The sequence below is a fragment of the Acipenser ruthenus genome, chromosome 32 (assembly GCF_902713425.1).
Source record: "Acipenser ruthenus chromosome 32, fAciRut3.2 maternal haplotype, whole genome shotgun sequence".
In the NCBI taxonomy this organism is placed as follows: Eukaryota; Metazoa; Chordata; class Actinopteri; order Acipenseriformes; family Acipenseridae; genus Acipenser; species Acipenser ruthenus.
The window spans coordinates 512,969-530,000 of NC_081220.1; the positions used below are offsets into that span (position 1 = coordinate 512,969).

General features: G+C 39.7%; 12 non-coding genes across 12 annotated transcripts; 5 read left to right on the top strand and 7 right to left on the bottom strand.

Moving 5' to 3' along the window:
• Window positions 1-5,925: 5,925 nt before the first annotated feature.
• On the bottom strand, window positions 5,926-5,998 carry trnak-cuu (transfer RNA lysine (anticodon CUU)). The gene has a single exon. It is a non-coding gene; the product is annotated as a tRNA-Lys (tRNA).
• Window positions 5,999-6,621: 623 nt separating this feature from the next.
• Window positions 6,622-6,694, bottom strand: trnaf-gaa (transfer RNA phenylalanine (anticodon GAA)). The gene has a single exon. It is a non-coding gene; the product is annotated as a tRNA-Phe (tRNA).
• Window positions 6,695-7,587: 893 nt separating this feature from the next.
• Window positions 7,588-7,659, bottom strand: trnaw-cca (transfer RNA tryptophan (anticodon CCA)). The gene has a single exon. It is a non-coding gene; the product is annotated as a tRNA-Trp (tRNA).
• Window positions 7,660-10,287: 2,628 nt separating this feature from the next.
• trnak-cuu (transfer RNA lysine (anticodon CUU)) lies at window positions 10,288-10,360 on the bottom strand. The gene has a single exon. It is a non-coding gene; the product is annotated as a tRNA-Lys (tRNA).
• Window positions 10,361-10,774: 414 nt separating this feature from the next.
• Window positions 10,775-10,848, top strand: trnan-guu (transfer RNA asparagine (anticodon GUU)). The gene has a single exon. It is a non-coding gene; the product is annotated as a tRNA-Asn (tRNA).
• A 135-nt stretch (window positions 10,849-10,983) lies between these two features.
• On the bottom strand, window positions 10,984-11,056 carry trnaf-gaa (transfer RNA phenylalanine (anticodon GAA)). The gene has a single exon. It is a non-coding gene; the product is annotated as a tRNA-Phe (tRNA).
• Window positions 11,057-12,877: 1,821 nt separating this feature from the next.
• Window positions 12,878-12,949, bottom strand: trnae-uuc (transfer RNA glutamic acid (anticodon UUC)). The gene has a single exon. It is a non-coding gene; the product is annotated as a tRNA-Glu (tRNA).
• Window positions 12,950-13,939: 990 nt separating this feature from the next.
• On the top strand, window positions 13,940-14,011 carry trnaw-cca (transfer RNA tryptophan (anticodon CCA)). The gene has a single exon. It is a non-coding gene; the product is annotated as a tRNA-Trp (tRNA).
• A 1,263-nt stretch (window positions 14,012-15,274) lies between these two features.
• Window positions 15,275-15,347, top strand: trnaf-gaa (transfer RNA phenylalanine (anticodon GAA)). The gene has a single exon. It is a non-coding gene; the product is annotated as a tRNA-Phe (tRNA).
• A 135-nt stretch (window positions 15,348-15,482) lies between these two features.
• Window positions 15,483-15,556, bottom strand: trnan-guu (transfer RNA asparagine (anticodon GUU)). Its single transcript has one exon. It is a non-coding gene; the product is annotated as a tRNA-Asn (tRNA).
• Window positions 15,557-15,972: 416 nt separating this feature from the next.
• On the top strand, window positions 15,973-16,045 carry trnak-cuu (transfer RNA lysine (anticodon CUU)). The gene has a single exon. It is a non-coding gene; the product is annotated as a tRNA-Lys (tRNA).
• A 339-nt stretch (window positions 16,046-16,384) lies between these two features.
• On the top strand, window positions 16,385-16,497 carry trnal-caa (transfer RNA leucine (anticodon CAA)). The gene is made up of 2 exons: window positions 16,385-16,422; window positions 16,450-16,497. It is a non-coding gene; the product is annotated as a tRNA-Leu (tRNA).
• The last annotated feature ends 535 nt before the right edge of the window (window positions 16,498-17,032 follow it).

Below are 17,032 nucleotides of genomic sequence, written 5' to 3' on the forward strand. Positions count from 1 at the left end.
GACAGTAATATTTCTGTTTCTGTCATCATTTCAATGCTATTGAGAATTAAAGGGTATGTAGTGCCCTAACCGTAGGGGTATACCTTCCCATGTGCTGCTGCTGCTGCTGTAGAAGTAACGGACCTGTCATTTTTCTTTTCATTGGTCACATTTTGACAGCTTCTTACTGTTATAAATTGGACATCTACTTCACTGTCTTTCACAGGCCTTTTCAAGATGTACCTTGAGCGAGCTGCTAGGAGTGCGTTTTCATTATTTCAATCAGACTGATATTTAACAAGCCAGGGGAAAAGGTATCAAACTCCTTGTGGCAAAGTGGTTGCTGATTATGAACAGGTGCAGAGGTGATGCAGTGCAGGAATAAACAGACAGAGATTTGTAATCCGGTATGGAAAAATATATGTTTTATTTTTAGTTATAATCCAGGTCTGGTGACCAAATAATAAGCGATGCGTAAAACACGGAGAACAGTAACAGGGATTGCAGCCCTAAACAATAAACACAGCATCTCTCCCACAATATACAACCACGGTCCCCAGTCCTGGGTGTGTGCTGTAGTGCTTGTGGTGGGTGATACAGTTTAAAGAGTGACAAATAGTGCAGTGCTGTTCCGGGTTCAGTGCTGGCTCTTAGCAACAGCTCCGGAACGTGTTCGCCGTCTATAAACACACAAGTATCAATTATAGACAAGACAAACAAACAAACACTCACAATACTCTTAATACACAGTGCACGGGTCCTTCGGGGTCTATTTCAAAACCAAAAACGAAGGAAAAGATTTACAATTCTCCAGCCCCTTTTATGCGGTTATGCATGACCCCTTGGTAAACGATTGCAGCTGATTCTATTGCCTGCAGCTGCTACCTCGTTTACCTTCCAGGTCAATACATTCTCGCACTGGAGTCTCGTCTTTTTCCAGGCTGATTGACTTCCCGACCCAGGGAATGAACTGTCAGGACAAACTTGTCCAAATTCTTTCCCTTTCGCTACTTTGTACCCTCACAGGTCGAGAGGGAGATTTACAACCAGAACTCATTATATTTCTGTCACACTCCTGTATTGATTTCTTTATTGATTGATTTTGTTTGATGTTTGTGAAAGGGCGCACACAGTGTCTGATCACACTCCATTTCCATGGCGATCCCAGCTCACTGAGAAACACATGGCTCTTGTATTGACATGTTGTTTTGAGAAAGATTGGAACAAACCAGCTTTCTTTCATTTGGAATGAGTCTGAATTAGTGGGGAGTCTGTGAAAATATAGTACATCAGTGAATTAAATAATGAAAACCCATTTAAATGAAAGCCTTTTCTATTGAAGTTTCATTTATTTTCCGTTAGTTTGCCCCTGTTTTACACTTATATATTAAGAATAGCCCCACAAATTGATGAAAGTGTTTTTCTCAATGATTCTTACCCTGAGTGCAGATGACAAGTGCCCAGATGAAGATGCTGATAAAAGTCATTGTTGTTGTGGATTCTGTTGCCATGAAGGGCAGCTCTCAAACATTAAATTATTATTATTTAATGTCAACAAATGGAGGGGGACTAGACATGGTCACAAAGCTGGTCCTGTTTCAACCAGTTTTTCAATTCTGCTAAAAAAAACTCTTGTAGTCTGATATACTTTTCATAAAGTCTGGTAGCGTATTCCAGAACATGGCACCCTTAATTGAGCAAGCTGTTTGTGCAAACGTAGTGCGACGTCAAGACACTACAGTCTCCTCTTGTGGTTGATCTTCTAGACAATCCAAAGGTAGATCATTAATGTAGAGACTAAATAATAAAGGCCCTAATATAGATCCCTGTGGGACCCTGTGGCAAAGCGCCCCGCCCCTGTGTGCATTTGTGTTATGTGTTGTATGTTGCGTGTGTAAATGTTGGTGTATAGATTGGTACACGGGATATAAACGGGTCTGTGTTTCACGTGTATTTAAAGTGTAGATTTGTATTTAGGCACGAGGAGAGCACAAATCACTTCACGTGCTGGTTAAATGTAATATGTGAGCACGGGGTTGCACAGAATTAATTCACGTGCTGGGATTCAAGTGAATAATTAATTAGTAATTGAATCCCAGCACAACAGTATAAATAGGCACATTTTTAGTCAGTCAGGGTTGGGTGTTCGAGAGTGGAGAACGGGTGAGAGAGAAGGAGAACGTAAAAGTAGTAAAAATAATATCTAGAAGTGTTTGTACTCACCGTGTTTGTTTGTCTCTCCGTGCACCGTTTGTTTAATGTTAGTCCGTTTTGTTTGTCTTTTTATTTTGGCGTGTAGTGCCGTGTCCTGTTTTGTACTGTTAAACCTTTTTATTTGTTAATAAACGCTGAGTGCAGCCATTGCACTCGGCTCATCATCACAACCACCGTCTCTGTGTATTCCTTTTCTGGTCTGACGCCACCCACTCCGGCCGTCTTTGTGACAGACCCCCATAGTACAGTTCCTAAACGCTGATTCACTATTGCTTATTTTAACACTTTGTTTTCTATCTGACAAGTCAGACTCCATCCATTTCAGAGCCTGACCAGACAGGTTCAATTCAGACAGGGCTAGAAACACTCCCAGAGACTGAAGCATGTGCTGCCAATGCAAAGTGTCTTTTCTATGCAAATTGTCTTCCTTGGCACAGCAGCCACTTGTAGCCAAGCAGTGGTGTAAACACAGGTTTGGTGCTGTGTGTTCTGACAGAGCAAGATTAGCAATTTAGCATGAACTCTCCCAGGACAGCAGGACTAGACAAAGAACAGCTTTAATAGGAGCATATGAGGAGAGCCAATCAGCCGAGCCCTTATTCCACTCAACACAGCTGGAATGGAGTCAAGTGTGGAGTGTGTATTTAAAGCAATACTTGCACTGTGTGTTCAGACAGAGCAAGATTAGTAACTGCCCTGGCATTAACACTCCCAGGACAGGGGGATTATACAATAGAGCCCAGCTATTAAGAGTAGCATTGGGACCTGATTAGCACAGTCCTTAATGCACTCATTAAAGTGTAATGCAGCAGTACTGCTTGTTAAACAGCAGCACCGTCATGATTGAACTGCAGTGAAGTTCTCACTGGCTTCAGTGACACTAGAAGACACTCAGGTCCTCATTCACTAAACGCTGGTAAATGACCAGAATGATATAAATGTTCTTAAGCTTTAACCTTAGGGCGATCTCTAAAATAAGATTGGATGGATTGGCAGTTAGCTCATTTGTGAATGGTCCCTGCTCTGCTCACAGCATCACCAGTGCGCTGCCCTATTTACTGAATGTTGTGACAGTACAGACCGCCTGCTTTACAAACACGGTATTTGAACACGCGCCGAGGACCCAAACATTTTAGCACCCTTCAGTTAATAATGTCTTGAATATCAGATCCCTCCCTCGTGGTATTTCTGATGTAATGTGCATACATTTCCCATCCATTAACATCATGAATTATATTGCAATGACCCACATCTGGTGCTTTTCCTTCGCATTGTTCACCACGGGTTAGGCTGCTCTTCACTGCTTGGTGAATGCAGCAGGTGTACACAGTAGCACACGGTACAGAGCCTCACTGCGTGTTAACACAGTACCGCTGTGTGATAAATGAGGTCCTTACAGTTTGATGCTGGTAGTTCCTCACTGTTGTGGGCAATGTTAGGAACTGCAGTCTGTGATGTTTAAGGCATTTTCATCTGCGTTCAAAAACTAAAGGCATACTATGCCACCTAATATATCCTTCAAGCCCCTCAAGTGAAATACACATCAATGGAAAAGTTTTTTTATTTGTATTTAATGAGTTTATTTGATATTATAAGATGCAGCAATGTTTATATCATTATGTCAGTAAAGCCTTTAATAACTGCTGGGGATTATATCAATGAGAGAATAATTCACTGCTACTACATTATGGACAACAGGCTCCCTCTTGTGGTCAGTGTTGATAACTACTGCATGATTTGTTTGTTTGAGTTGCATTTTAATATAACTTCTTAAGGAATTAATGAAATAATAAGTCCTATTTGTTTCTGACTCCCCTTGAAGCCCCTAGACTGCTGTGTGGTGTTTAACACTTGTGTAATTCTTCAGTAAAATCACTGTATCAGCTGATACACAGCACTGTCTCCAGCACCTCCTCCCTCTGGCTCTTTAATGAGTTCAGAGTGAGGGGGAGATCAGTGACGTACCCAGCCTGGGCTCTGGGAGAAGCTCGGAGCTTCAGCTCCTTTTCCGTTGGTCTGCTGGAGGTTCAGCACCGGACAGCTACCTCTGACTCACTCCCTGGGAGAGGCTCAGGGAGGAGAGGAAGGATGAAAGAGAAGATTGAAGCCTTTCAGCATGTATATCTCACACATAAATAAGATCAACAACAGAGTAAAAGAGAATAGTTAAAAGAAAAACAGCCAGCTACATCATCTGTAAACAAAGGAAATCTATGGATAATAATTAGGGAATCCAATCCCGGATTCCCAGATCTTTTTCTGATACAGAAATCCCTGGATTGGAAACATAAAATCCGGGAATTCGGGAGTCAGGATATTTTAGAAATGATTATTATTTTTTTTTTTTTAAACGAGCGCTTTTGACCTCGACATGATTTGAACACGTAGCCTTTTGAGCTAGAGTTCAACGCGCTACGGTTGTGCCATGAAGTCCTCGCGTAGTGAGTGCTTTTGAGCCCCTAATAAGCTAATTTGTAAGTTAGTAAAGAATTGCGCTAATATAACTCAGCTAAATTTGAACTCCTAGCTGGAGCAACGAGAGAGGGCGAGAGGGCGGGGCAGAGAAGGAGGGGGAGACGCTGCTAGGCAACCGGCTCGTGAACATTCCACTCAGCTGAGCAGAGACCGTTAGGATTTAAAAATGTGAACGTTCCGAGCGGCGTTAGGCGCTTCGTTAAATTAGCACACCGTTGCTGGCATTTGAATATAACCATATTTTAAATTCTCAAATAGGAGTGTATTAAAAATATATATTATGTTTTTCAAAGTAATATGTTATGTGGAATATTAAAACAATCAAATTAAATAACACATGTTTGGACACAAAATATTTTTCTTCCTCATAACGTGTTAGAAAATGTAAACAGCAGTTGGAGAATGCCGAAGTCGATCATCCTAGCATGTTAAACGAGGGCATTTCTCCTGTAAGCTGCGTCTAGTAATAGATTGTTTATACTGTTCTCAATGGTACGCATCCCAGTCTGAGACCACGATCCAGTGGTAGACGATGTTTTTCAAGTAATATGTTATTTAGAATATTAAAACAAGTTAAATAACATGTTTGGACACAAAATATCTTTCAGTGACGTTAACAGGTACTTTGTTTACAACAAAAATGCAATTTGTGTTAGGAACACTATTTTAGTCTGATTTAAAATGGAAATTAAAATGGTATTGAGTGCTGACAACAGTTTGGTATCAGCTGTTTATTTCCTTAAAACAATCTTTTATAGTAAAATAAAGAAATGTATTCTTTTTAAAAATATGTAAAATTGAACTGTCAAAAGTGGGATTTGAACCCGCGCCTCCATTCAGAGACCAGAACACAAAATTCTTTGGAAGGACAGAGTCCTTGCGTCTGGCGCCTTAGACCACTCGGCATTCTGATAAGCTGCATTTGTTAATGTAGAAAACCGCATTATTTATTTCAGCACACACTAGGGTTCTCGTATCAAGGCCCGATTGGGTTTATTACGCACATACCAACTGTTGCTCCATGAATGATGTTAAGACAATTGTAAAAAAAAGAATCGGATTGAAGTCAACCCAAAAAGTTAGATTATTTATTTCAATATCGTTATAGCTATAAACGATGCATGCATTTTACAGTAGCAATTGCTATTTGACAATGACCAATAAGTAATTTTGTTGCAATACTGTATACAATGTGAACAGAATCAAACATTGCTCCGTTGTCTCGAAGAAACATCTTCAATTTGTATTTAAAAAGGACGCCCAACGTGGGGCTCGAACCCACGACCCTGAGATTAAGAGTCTCATGCTCTACCGACTGAGCTAGCCGGGCTGACAGGTGCGCGTTTCTTTCACTGTAACCAACTGAGCTATTAATTTGTCATCTTATTTGAGAAAATAGTGAATGACAGAACCAAAGATTCCAAATATAATCCACTGAACTGTAGCTTTATTATCATAATGAAAACAGATTACACATGACCACAGTTCTGTATCAAAATTAAGACGTAAGTATATGGTTTCCATTGTAGCTATTTACACACACTGCTCTGTTGTCTCCCAGGGTGTTATCTAACAAAACGACATATGCTGTGCTGCCATAATTGATTACATAGACTTTCCTGCCCCATCTTGCTTTCATCTTAGATGTGATCTCAGGTTCTGCTGTGTTCTGCTCCCTCGATCACGTTCTGCAGCATCTCGCCTTGCTAATCACTCCCGTATGCTGTGGCGGCTTAACAGGTTGGTCTCTGTGGCGCAATCGGTTAGCGCGTTCGACTGTTAACCGGAAGGTTGGTGGTTCAAGCCCACCCAGGGACAATGGTTTTTGCATTTCTTAATCACATTAGAAAATGGCACTCTGATACGCTGTTATTTCATCCAATTACGCTGAAGAATAAATGTGCTCTTTTTTTGTAGTTCAAAATAATACAAAACAAACATCGTCTTGTTGTTTGCCGAAACCCGGGATCGAACCAGGGACCTTTAGATCTTCAGTCTAACGCTCTCCCAACTGAGCTATTTCGGCTTAACAAGGCAAGTGTTTCGAGATAGCATTCTTTTTGTCAATCAAGTAAACATGTAATGAGAAACGTTCAACAGCTCGGCAAAACCATAATAGAATCCGATGCCTTTACAAATGCGTTTCGAAACTGTTAAGTTTTCTCCCAAATGCGGTTCTCAACAAATGTTATTTTTTTTGTATTCCTTCCAGAGTAAGTCCAAAAGGCAAACACTGGAACTGGCTGCCTGAAAGTGCAGCGCTTGAACTGCCTCAACAAACGCTGAGCTCTAAAACGTGTACATTGAAAGTCTATTAACATCTTTAACACAATCATCTGTATTCCAATCCACAGGGTGATCAATAAAGTGACTGCTGGCTTTGTTTAAATATTAACGAGATGTTTTCAGGATTCACGCGTATTCCGAACAAGCACAATAGAATATGGTAGTGAAAGGACAAGCAAATAACAGGTTTATTGGCTCTGGTCTTGTATCATCACCCTGACTACTGTCCGTAAGAAAGTGGCATTAATAAAAACGTCATTATGCAAAGTTCCCAATGCGCAAATACGCAGCATATTTAAACTTCTTCACAATCTTAAACCTTCCCAAATGAATTTAAAATACTTACTGAAAGGTTACGCACATTTTCACTATCTCATGCAAGGAAGTGTTAATATGACTTTATTACCCAACTGTGTCAATGAAGACTGTTCAACAGTAATTTCAGATTCACTTTAGTTTATTGTGCTGTATCAAATGAAACATAAAAATGAATCGCAATACAATAAATCTCTGTTTGATCGCTATACAATCAATATGTTGTATAGGCTAAATTGTATAAATAAATGTCCGTAAACAGTCAAATTCAAACACGTTAAAAAATGAAATAGTGCAGAATAAAAACAAAGGGGTCTTTGACCTCGACGTGATTTGAACACGCAACCTTCTGATCTGGAGTCAGACGCGCTACCGTTGCGCCACGAAGTCCTGGTGTAATTCCAGCTTATTATGCAATGCTAGAGTGTACAGCAAGCATGCCAAACACATGGTAATGCCGACGCTGATACTAGGAAAACACTCGGTATCACCAGGGTCATGGGAAACAGCCGACTCAATACGTGTTCGTAGCCAGCAGGGCTATTAAGTTGTCGGAAGTGTGTTTGATTCTCAGCTTTAAAAGTAAAGAAAACATAAAACAATGCGATTTGCTTTTATAAATTTCATTATTTGAAACGTGGGCATAAACACAGTTGTACTGGCTGGGTATCGTCTCTGGTCAATTACTTGGAAAGCAGCTATGCTGACCAATATATCACCAATAGGGAAAAGCTGGCAGTACTGAGTGACACAGAAGACTGATTCTCTCAGCGCGTCTCCTCTGAATGCGCACTGGCACAAAGGGGCTTTTCTCATCTAATGTTTGCACTGTGTTTTTTGCTGTGTTGATTGTTATTTGTCTATTTTGTTTGGTGCACGGGTGAAACGGAGTTCGTAATTAAAGTATCTTTTTGTTTTGTTTATCACAAGCACGGTGCACACGGACCTCAGGTCCTGCCCCAAACAATTGCAGGTACCTGTACACACCTGGAATTAAAAGGGCTTTGAGGTATTAAAAGGGTGAGGAACTAAGAGACTGGGAGCATGGAACGAGGAGATACCGGAATAGGAAAGAGAGAGAAGCCGAGGGAAGTAAACGAAAATAAAGAGGACGAGATTAGACAGCGAGTGGTTGGGGTTTTTTTTTTTTGTGCACGGACAGTGTCGGTTTCGTTTTGTTATTTTTTTTCGTGGACTCACTCTGGGAGGACTGCGGAACTTGGTGATTGAAGACATTTGAAAAGAGGTACTGACAAGAACCTTTGCGTTCGTGGTTTATGTCAGGATATCAGGATCTCTACTGAGGCCTTCAGCTGAAGCGCAGCACCCTATGGAGAGGGCTGTCCAAACAGGCGTCTGGACAGGAGCCCTAAGAGGAGGTCTGGACCAGAGAGTGGATGACGTATGGTTAAGTGAACAAATACACATTAAAATGCATCTAACGCTCATAAATAAAACAATAATTCAAATAAACAAACTATGCAAAAAAGGAAAACCAATCCAATTAAAATTCAAAAATCATAAGTGATAATACTGAATAAAATAATAATCAACACATTCGACACCCGTGACATTACCACCACTGCGATCTTGAAAATGTTTGTATGCCACAAAATAATGAACAGTCGTTCATTATTTTGTGTATCAGCCGCCACACAAAGCTGAGTGCAGTGCGGTATACTGTAATGATGCTCCAGTCAGTCTGCCCGGACTGCACCTGAACCATCTTAAAAACACGAAGCCCCTAATAAGCTAATTTGTAAAAGTTAGTAAAGAATTGTGCTAATATAACGAAGCTAAATTTGAACTCCTAGCTGGAGCAACGAGAGAGGGCGAGAGGGCGGGGCAGAGAAGGAGGGGGAGACGCTGCTAGGCAACCGGCTCGTGAACATTCCACTCAGCTGAGCAGAGACCGTTAGGATTTAAAAATGCGAACGTTCCGAGCGGCGTTAGGCGCTTCGTTAAATTAACACACCATTGCTGGCATTTGAATATAACCATATTTTAAATAATCAAATAGGACTGTATTAAAAAATATATTATGTTTTTCAAAGTAATATGTTATGTGGAATATTAAAACAATCAAACTAAATAACACATGTTTGGACACAAAATATTTTTCTTCCTCATAACGTGTTAGAAAATGTAGACAGCAGTTGGAGAATGCCGAAGTCTATCATCCTAGCATGTTAAACGAGGGCATTTCTCCTGTAAGCTGTGTCTAGTAATAGATTGTTTATACTGTTCTCAATGGTTCGCATCCCAGTCTGAGACCACGATCCAGTGTTAGACGATGTTTTTAAAGTAATATGTTATTTGGAATATTAAAACAATCAAGTTAAATAACATGTTTGGACACAAAATATTTTCAGTGAGGTTAACAAGTAGTCTGTTTACAACAAAAATGCAATTTGTGTTAGGAACACTATTTTATTCGGATTAAAAATGGAAATTAAAATGGTATTGAGTGCTGACAACAGTTTGGTATCATCTGTTGATTTCCTTAAAACAATCTTTTCTAGTAAAATAAAGAAATGTATTCTATTTAAAAATACGTAAAATTGAACTGTCAAAAGTGGGATTTGAACCCGCGCCTCCATTCAGAGACCAGAACACAAAATTCTTTGGAAAGACAGAGTCCTTGAATCTGGCGCCTTAGACCACTCGGCATTCTGATAAGCTGCATTTGTTAATGTAGAAAACCGCATTATTTATTTCAGCACACACTAGGCTTCTCGTATCAAGGCCCGATTGGGTTTACGCACATACCAACTGTTGCTCCATGAATGATGTTAAGGCAATTGTAAAAAAAAGAATCGGATTGAAGTCAACCCAAAAAGTTAGATTATTTATTTCAATATCGTTATAGCTGTAAACGATGCATACATTTTACAATAGCAATTGCTATTTGACAATGACCAATAAGTAATTTTGTTGCAATACTGTATACAATGTGAACAGAATCAGACATTGCTCCGTTGTCTCGAAGAAACATCTTCAATTTGTATTTAAAAAGGACGCCCAACGTGGGGCTCGAACCCACGATCCTGAGATTAAGAGTCTCATGCTCTACCGACTGAGCTAGCCGGGCTGACTGGTGCATGGTACTTTCACTGTAACCAACTGAGCTATTAATTTGTCATCTTATTTGAGAATATACTGAATGACAGAACCAAAGATTCCAAATATAATCCACTGAACTCTAGCTTTATTATCATAATGAAAACAGATTACACATGACCACAGTTCTGTATCAAAATTAAGTCGTAAGTATATGGTTTCCATTGTAGCTATTTACACACACTGCTCTGTTGTCTCCCCGGGTGTTATCTAACAAAACGACACATGCTGTGCTGCCATAAAGGATTACATAGACTTTCCTGCCCCGTCTTGCTTTCATCTTAGATGTGATCTCAGGTTCTGCTGTGTTCTGCTCCCTCGATCACGTTCTGCAGCATCTCGCCTTGCTAATCACTCCCGTATGCTTTGGCGGCTTAACAGGTTGGTCTCTGTGGCGCAATCGGTTAGCGCGTTCGGCTGTTAACCGAAAGGTTGGTGGTTCAAGCCCACCCAGGGACGATGCTTTTTGCATTTCTTAATCACATTAGAAAATGGCACTCTGATACGCTGTTATTTCATCCAATTACGCTGAAGGATAAATGTGCTCTTTTTTTGTAGTTCAAAATAATACAAAACAAATATCGTCTTGTTGTTTGCCGAAACCCGGGATCGAACCAGGGACCTTTAGATCTTCAGTCTAACGCTCTCCCAACTGAGCTATTTCGGTTTGACAAGGCAAGTGTTTCGAGGTAGCATTCTTTTTGGCAATCCAGTAAACCTGTAATGAGAAACGTTCAACAGCTCGGCAACACCATAATAGAATCCGATGCCTTTACAAATGTGTTTCGAAACTGTTAAGTTTTCTCCCAAATGCGGTTCTCAACAAATGTTGTTTTTTTTTTTTTTGTATTCCTTCCAGAGTAAGTCCAAAAGGCAAACACTGGAACTGGCTGCCTGAAAGTGCAGCGCTTGAACTGCCTCAACAAACGCTGAGCTCTAAAACGTGTACATTGAAAGTCTATTAACATCTTTAACACAATCATCTGTATTCCAATCCACAGGGTGATCAATAAAGTGACTGCTGGCTTTGTTTATATATTAACAAGATGTTTTCAGGATTAACGCGTATTCTGAACAAGCACGATAGAATATGGTAGTGAAAGGACAAGCAAATAACAGGTTTATTGGCTCTGGTCTTGTATCATCACCCTGACTACTGTCCGTAAGAAAGTGGCATTAATAAAAACGTCATTATGCAAAGTTCCCAATGCGCAAATACGCAGCATATTTAAACTTCTTCACAATCTTAAACCTTCCCAAATGAATTTAAAATACTTACTGACAGGTACGGCCCTTTCCCAATGTAACACTCTGCTTTGTTTGAACACCAACGATGGGTGGGACATTATGTAGTAAACCACAATACTATTGTTCCCACTGTTCACGACATGATGCGTTGCCGTGGTAACCATGGTCTGTGAGGCGCCGGTGTGAAAGAGTTGCAGTGCAGCGGTGACGTCGGAACAGTCTTTCTGATGAAAACGCAGGGCAAGCTGAGAATGACGCTGCGCTTTGAACGGCGCTGTAGCTGCGCTGGAGACTGGATGGAGCAGAAAAGACTAACGATGGAGCTCCTGCAGAAAAATACAAAAGCTGAATGATGAAAAGAATAGAAACAAACACAGATGAAGGGCGGAAGCAGTGCTGGGTATATAAATAGAAAAGAAGGAGAGATTGACATGCAAGCTACCTAACGGGATTGCCCATACCGCTCTGGTCACGCCCTTTTTACCTGACCAAACACAGCAGCGCAAGATAATGGCAGAGAGACTGGAACTTGATTGAAACTGAACTGCCCCCCCAGGAAGTAATTTGTTTGTCGCTATATAATCAATATGTTGTGTGGGCTAAATTGTATAAATAAATGTCCGGATTTCAAATTCAAACACGCTAAAAAATGATATAGAGTGGAATAGATATAAGACGGTTTTGACCTCGACGTGATTTGAACTCGCAACCTTCTGATCTGGAGTCAGACGCGCTACCGTTGGGCCACGAAGTCCTGACGTACTGTTTGCTTGTGATGCAATGTTAGAGTGCACAGCGTGACATGAACGCATGCGATAATGTGTTAATTTACCAACAGAAACATAAATAAAAGTGTATGTATTTATTTGTGAATAAACTATCTTGCTTCTACGATGGGACTGGAGACCTTACATCCACAGTCTAATGATCGGCCAACCCCAGAGAGACTTTGTCTTGACCAGGGACTAATATAATCTAAAAACAAACTGCGATGGGAATGTGAATAGAGTCAAATACATTTGTACCATTCTGTAAATTATATTTATGGGTATTTATATATATATATATATATATATATATATATATATATATATATATATATATATATATATATATATATCTCACGTAACTGTAGGTTTTTTTAAATACTTTTTTATTTTATAACTGTAGCTTTATTATCATAATGAAAACACATTACACATGACCACAGTTCTGTAACAAAATGACAAAAACAAAGACGTTACCATACCGGGAGTCGAACCCGGGCCGCCTGGGTGAAAACCAGGAATCCTAACCGCTAGACCATATGGGAAGTAGATTATCAAACTCATTTACGTGCAACAGTAGCTACACTCTAAAACCATGTGTAAGTTTGGAACATTCATAAACACTTATCTGTAACACTTTTTAAACGCGTCAAGGCGTTTACTTTATAAACATGTTTAGAATATAAACGCGTTAAGGTGTTTAAGTAATAAACACGTGAACATGTTTATTCGCTCTAACACTTTTTAAACACCTGAACACGTTTACAAATCTACAGGTGTTTAAGATCTAAACACGTAAAATGCTTTCTTATTTTTACAATACAAAAAGACACAAATTAAACAACTTACTTTTATTTATTGCATATTTCAAAGTTAAGCCAAAAACTTTTTTAAACAAAAAATCTATTGCAATAGTAACAAGTATTTGAATTGTAATAAATATTTACAATTTGAAGAATAAAATCTGTTACACCTATATACATATTGTAGCGTTCTGTGCTATGGGGATGAGACAGACTCGGGAGAGACCAGATGAGGTTCCACGTACTTTTATTTTTTTAATTTCTTTAATAACACAACGAAACCCTGTTTGGGCCGGGGTTCACGCCAAAATAACAAATAGCTGTCTCTCTCTCTTTTACACCGCAGACTCACCGACAAGCAGTCTCTCAGCTGGTACTCTGTCTCTCGTAATCGCTCTCCAGTCAGACATTCACACGCATTCATATATATATATATACCCATAAATATAATTTACAGAATGGTACAAATGTATTTGACTCTATTCACATTCCCATCGCAGTTTGTTTTTAGATTATATTAGTCCCTGGTCAAGACAAAGTCTCTCAGGGGTTGGCCTATCATTAGATTGCCGATGTAAGGTCTCTGGTCCCATCGTATAAGCAAGATAGTTTATTCACAAATAAATACATACACTTTTATTTATGTTTCTGTTGGTAAATTAACACATTATCGCATGCGTTCATGTCACGCTGTGCACTCTAACATTGCATCACAAGCAAACAGTACGTCAGGACTTCGTGGCGCAACGGTAGCGCGTCTGACTCCAGATCAGAAGGTTGCGAGTTCAAATCACGTCGAGGTCAAAACCGTCTTTATATCTATTGCACTCTATATCATTTTTTAGCGTGTTTGAATTTGAAATCCGGACATTTATTTATACAATTTAGCCCACACAACATATTGATTATATAGCGACAAACAAATTGCTTCCTGGGGGGGCAGTTCAGTTTCAATCAAGTTCCAGTCTCTCTGCCATTATCTTGCGCTGCTGTGTTTGGTCAGGTAAAAAGGGCGTGACCAGAGCGGTATGGGCAATCCTGTTAGGTAGCTTGCATGTCAATCTCTCCTTCTTTTCTATTTATATACCCAGCACTGCTTCCGCCCTTCGTCTGTGTTTGTTTCTATTCTTTTCATCATTCAGCTTTTGTATTTTTCTGCAGGAGCTCCAACGTTAGTCTTTTCTGCTCCATCCAGTCTCCAGCGCAGCTACAGCGCCGTTCAAAGCGCAGCGTCATTCTCAGCTTGCTCTGCGTTTTCATCAGAAAGACTGTTCTGACGTCACCGCTGCACTGCAACTCTTTCACACCGGCGCCTCACAGACCATGGTTACCACGGCAACGCCTCATCTCGTGAACAGTGGGAACAATAGTATTGTGGTTTACTACATAATGTCCCACCCATCGTTGGTGTTCAAACAAAGCAGAGTGTTACATTGGGAAAGGGCCGTACCTGTCAGTAAGTATTTTAAATTCATTTGGGAAGGTTTAAGATTGTGAAGAAGTTTAAATATGCTGCGTATTTGCGCATTGGGAACTTTGCATAATGACGTTTTTATTAATGCCACTTTCTTACGGACAGTAGTCAGGGTGATGATACAAGACCAGAGCCAATAAACCTGTTATTTGCTTGTCCTTTCACTACCATATTCTATCGTGCTTGCTCAGAATACGCGTGAATCCTGAAAACATCTTGTTAATATTTAAACAAAGCCAGCAGTCACTTTATTGATCACCCTGTGGATTGGAATACAGATGATTGTGTTAAAGATGTTAATAGACTTTCAATGTACACGTTTTAGAGCTAAGCGTTTGTTGAGGCAGTTCAAGCGCTGCACTTTCAGGCAGCCAGTTCCAGTGTTTGCCTTTTGGACTTACTCTGGAAGGAATAATAATTTAAAAAAAAAACATTTGTTGAGAACCACATTTGGGAGAAAACTTAACAGTTTCGAAACACATTTGTAAAGGCATCGGATTCTATTATGGTGTTGCCGAGCTGTTGAACGTTTCTCATTACAGGTTTACTGGATTGCCAAAAAGAATGCTATCTCGAAACATCAGTCTTGTCAAGCCGAAATAGCTCAGTTGGGAGAGCGTTAGACTGAAGATCTAAAGGTCCCTGGTTCGATCCCGGGTTTCGGCAAACAACAAGACGAAATTTGTTTTGTATTATTTTGAACTAAAAAAAGAGAGCACATTTATTCTTCAGCGTAATTGGATGAAATAACAGCGTATCAGAGTGCCATTTTCTAATGTGATTAAGAAATGCAAAAAGCATCGTCCCTGGGTGGGCTTGAACCACCAACCTTTCGGTTAACAGCCGAACGCGCTAACCGATTGCGCCACAGAGACCAACCTATTAAGCCGCCAAAGCATACGGCAGTGATTAGCAAGGCGAGATGCTGCAGAATGTGATCGAGGGAGCAGAACACAGCAGAACCTGAGATCACATCTAAGAAGAAAGCAAGACGGGGCAGGAAAGTCTATGTAATCAATTATGGCAGCACAGCATGTGTCTTTTTTTGTTAGATAACACCCGGGGAGACAACAGAGCAGTGTGTGTAAATAGCTACAATGGAAACCATATACTTACGACTTAATTTTGATACAGAACTGTGGTCATGTGTAATCTGTTTTCATTATGATAATGAAGCTACAGTTCAGTGGATTATATTTGGAATCTTTGGTTCTGTCATTCAGTATATTCTCAAATAAGATGACAAATTAATAGCTCAGTTGGTTACAGTGAAAGTACCATGCACCAGTCAGCCCGGCTAGCTCAGTCGGTAGAGCATGAGACTCTTAATCTCAGGGTCGTGGGTTCGAGCCCCACGTTGGGCGTACTTTTTAAATACAAATTGAAGATGTTTCTTCGAGACAACGGAGCAAAGTCTGATTATGTTCACATTGTATACAGTATTGCAACAAAATAACTTATTGGTCATTGTCAAATAGCAATTGCTATTGTAAAATGCATGCATCGTTTATAGCTATAACAATATTGAAATAAATAATCTTACTTTTTTCGGTTGGCTTCAATCCGTTCTTTTTTACAATTGTCTTAACATCATTCATGGAGCATCAGTTGGTATGTGCGTAAACCCAATCGGGCCTTGATACGAGAACCCTAGTGTGTGCTGAAATAAATAATGCGGTTTTCTACAATAACAAACGTAGCTTGTCAGGATGGCCGAGTGGTCTAAGGCGCCAGATTCAAGGACTCTGTCTTTCCAAAGAATTTTGTGTTCTGGTCTCTGAATGGAGGCGTGGGTTCAAATCCCACTTCTCTGACTATTCAATTTTACGTATTTTTAAAAAGAATACATTTCTTTATTTTACTATAAAAGATTGTTTTAAGGAAATCAACAGCTGATACCAAACTCTTGTCAGCACTCAATACCATTTTAATTTCCATTTTAAATCGGACTAAAATAGCGTTCCTAACACAGATTGTATTTTTGTTGTAAACAGACTACTTGTTGAAGTCACTGAAAAATATTTTGTGTCCAAACATGTGTTATTTAACTTGGTAGGTACTACAAAAAACATAACAGTGACGGTACAATGACAGAGTAAAGTTCAGCAGCACCGAGCACCTCAGGGATTTCTGTAAAATCCTTTTACACAAAAAGAGCAGAGCAGGTACAAAAAATATTCAAAGAAAGTCATGTTTAATAACATGGTATATGTTTTGTTCTAATAGTCACTATTTTTTTCAGTTTATGTTAAACCATATGTCCACTTAAGTGGACGTCATGCACTATTAAGATTCATATTGCACATTAGGCCTATGTTGTTCTACAGGCCTATGCTAAATACTTTTTGTCC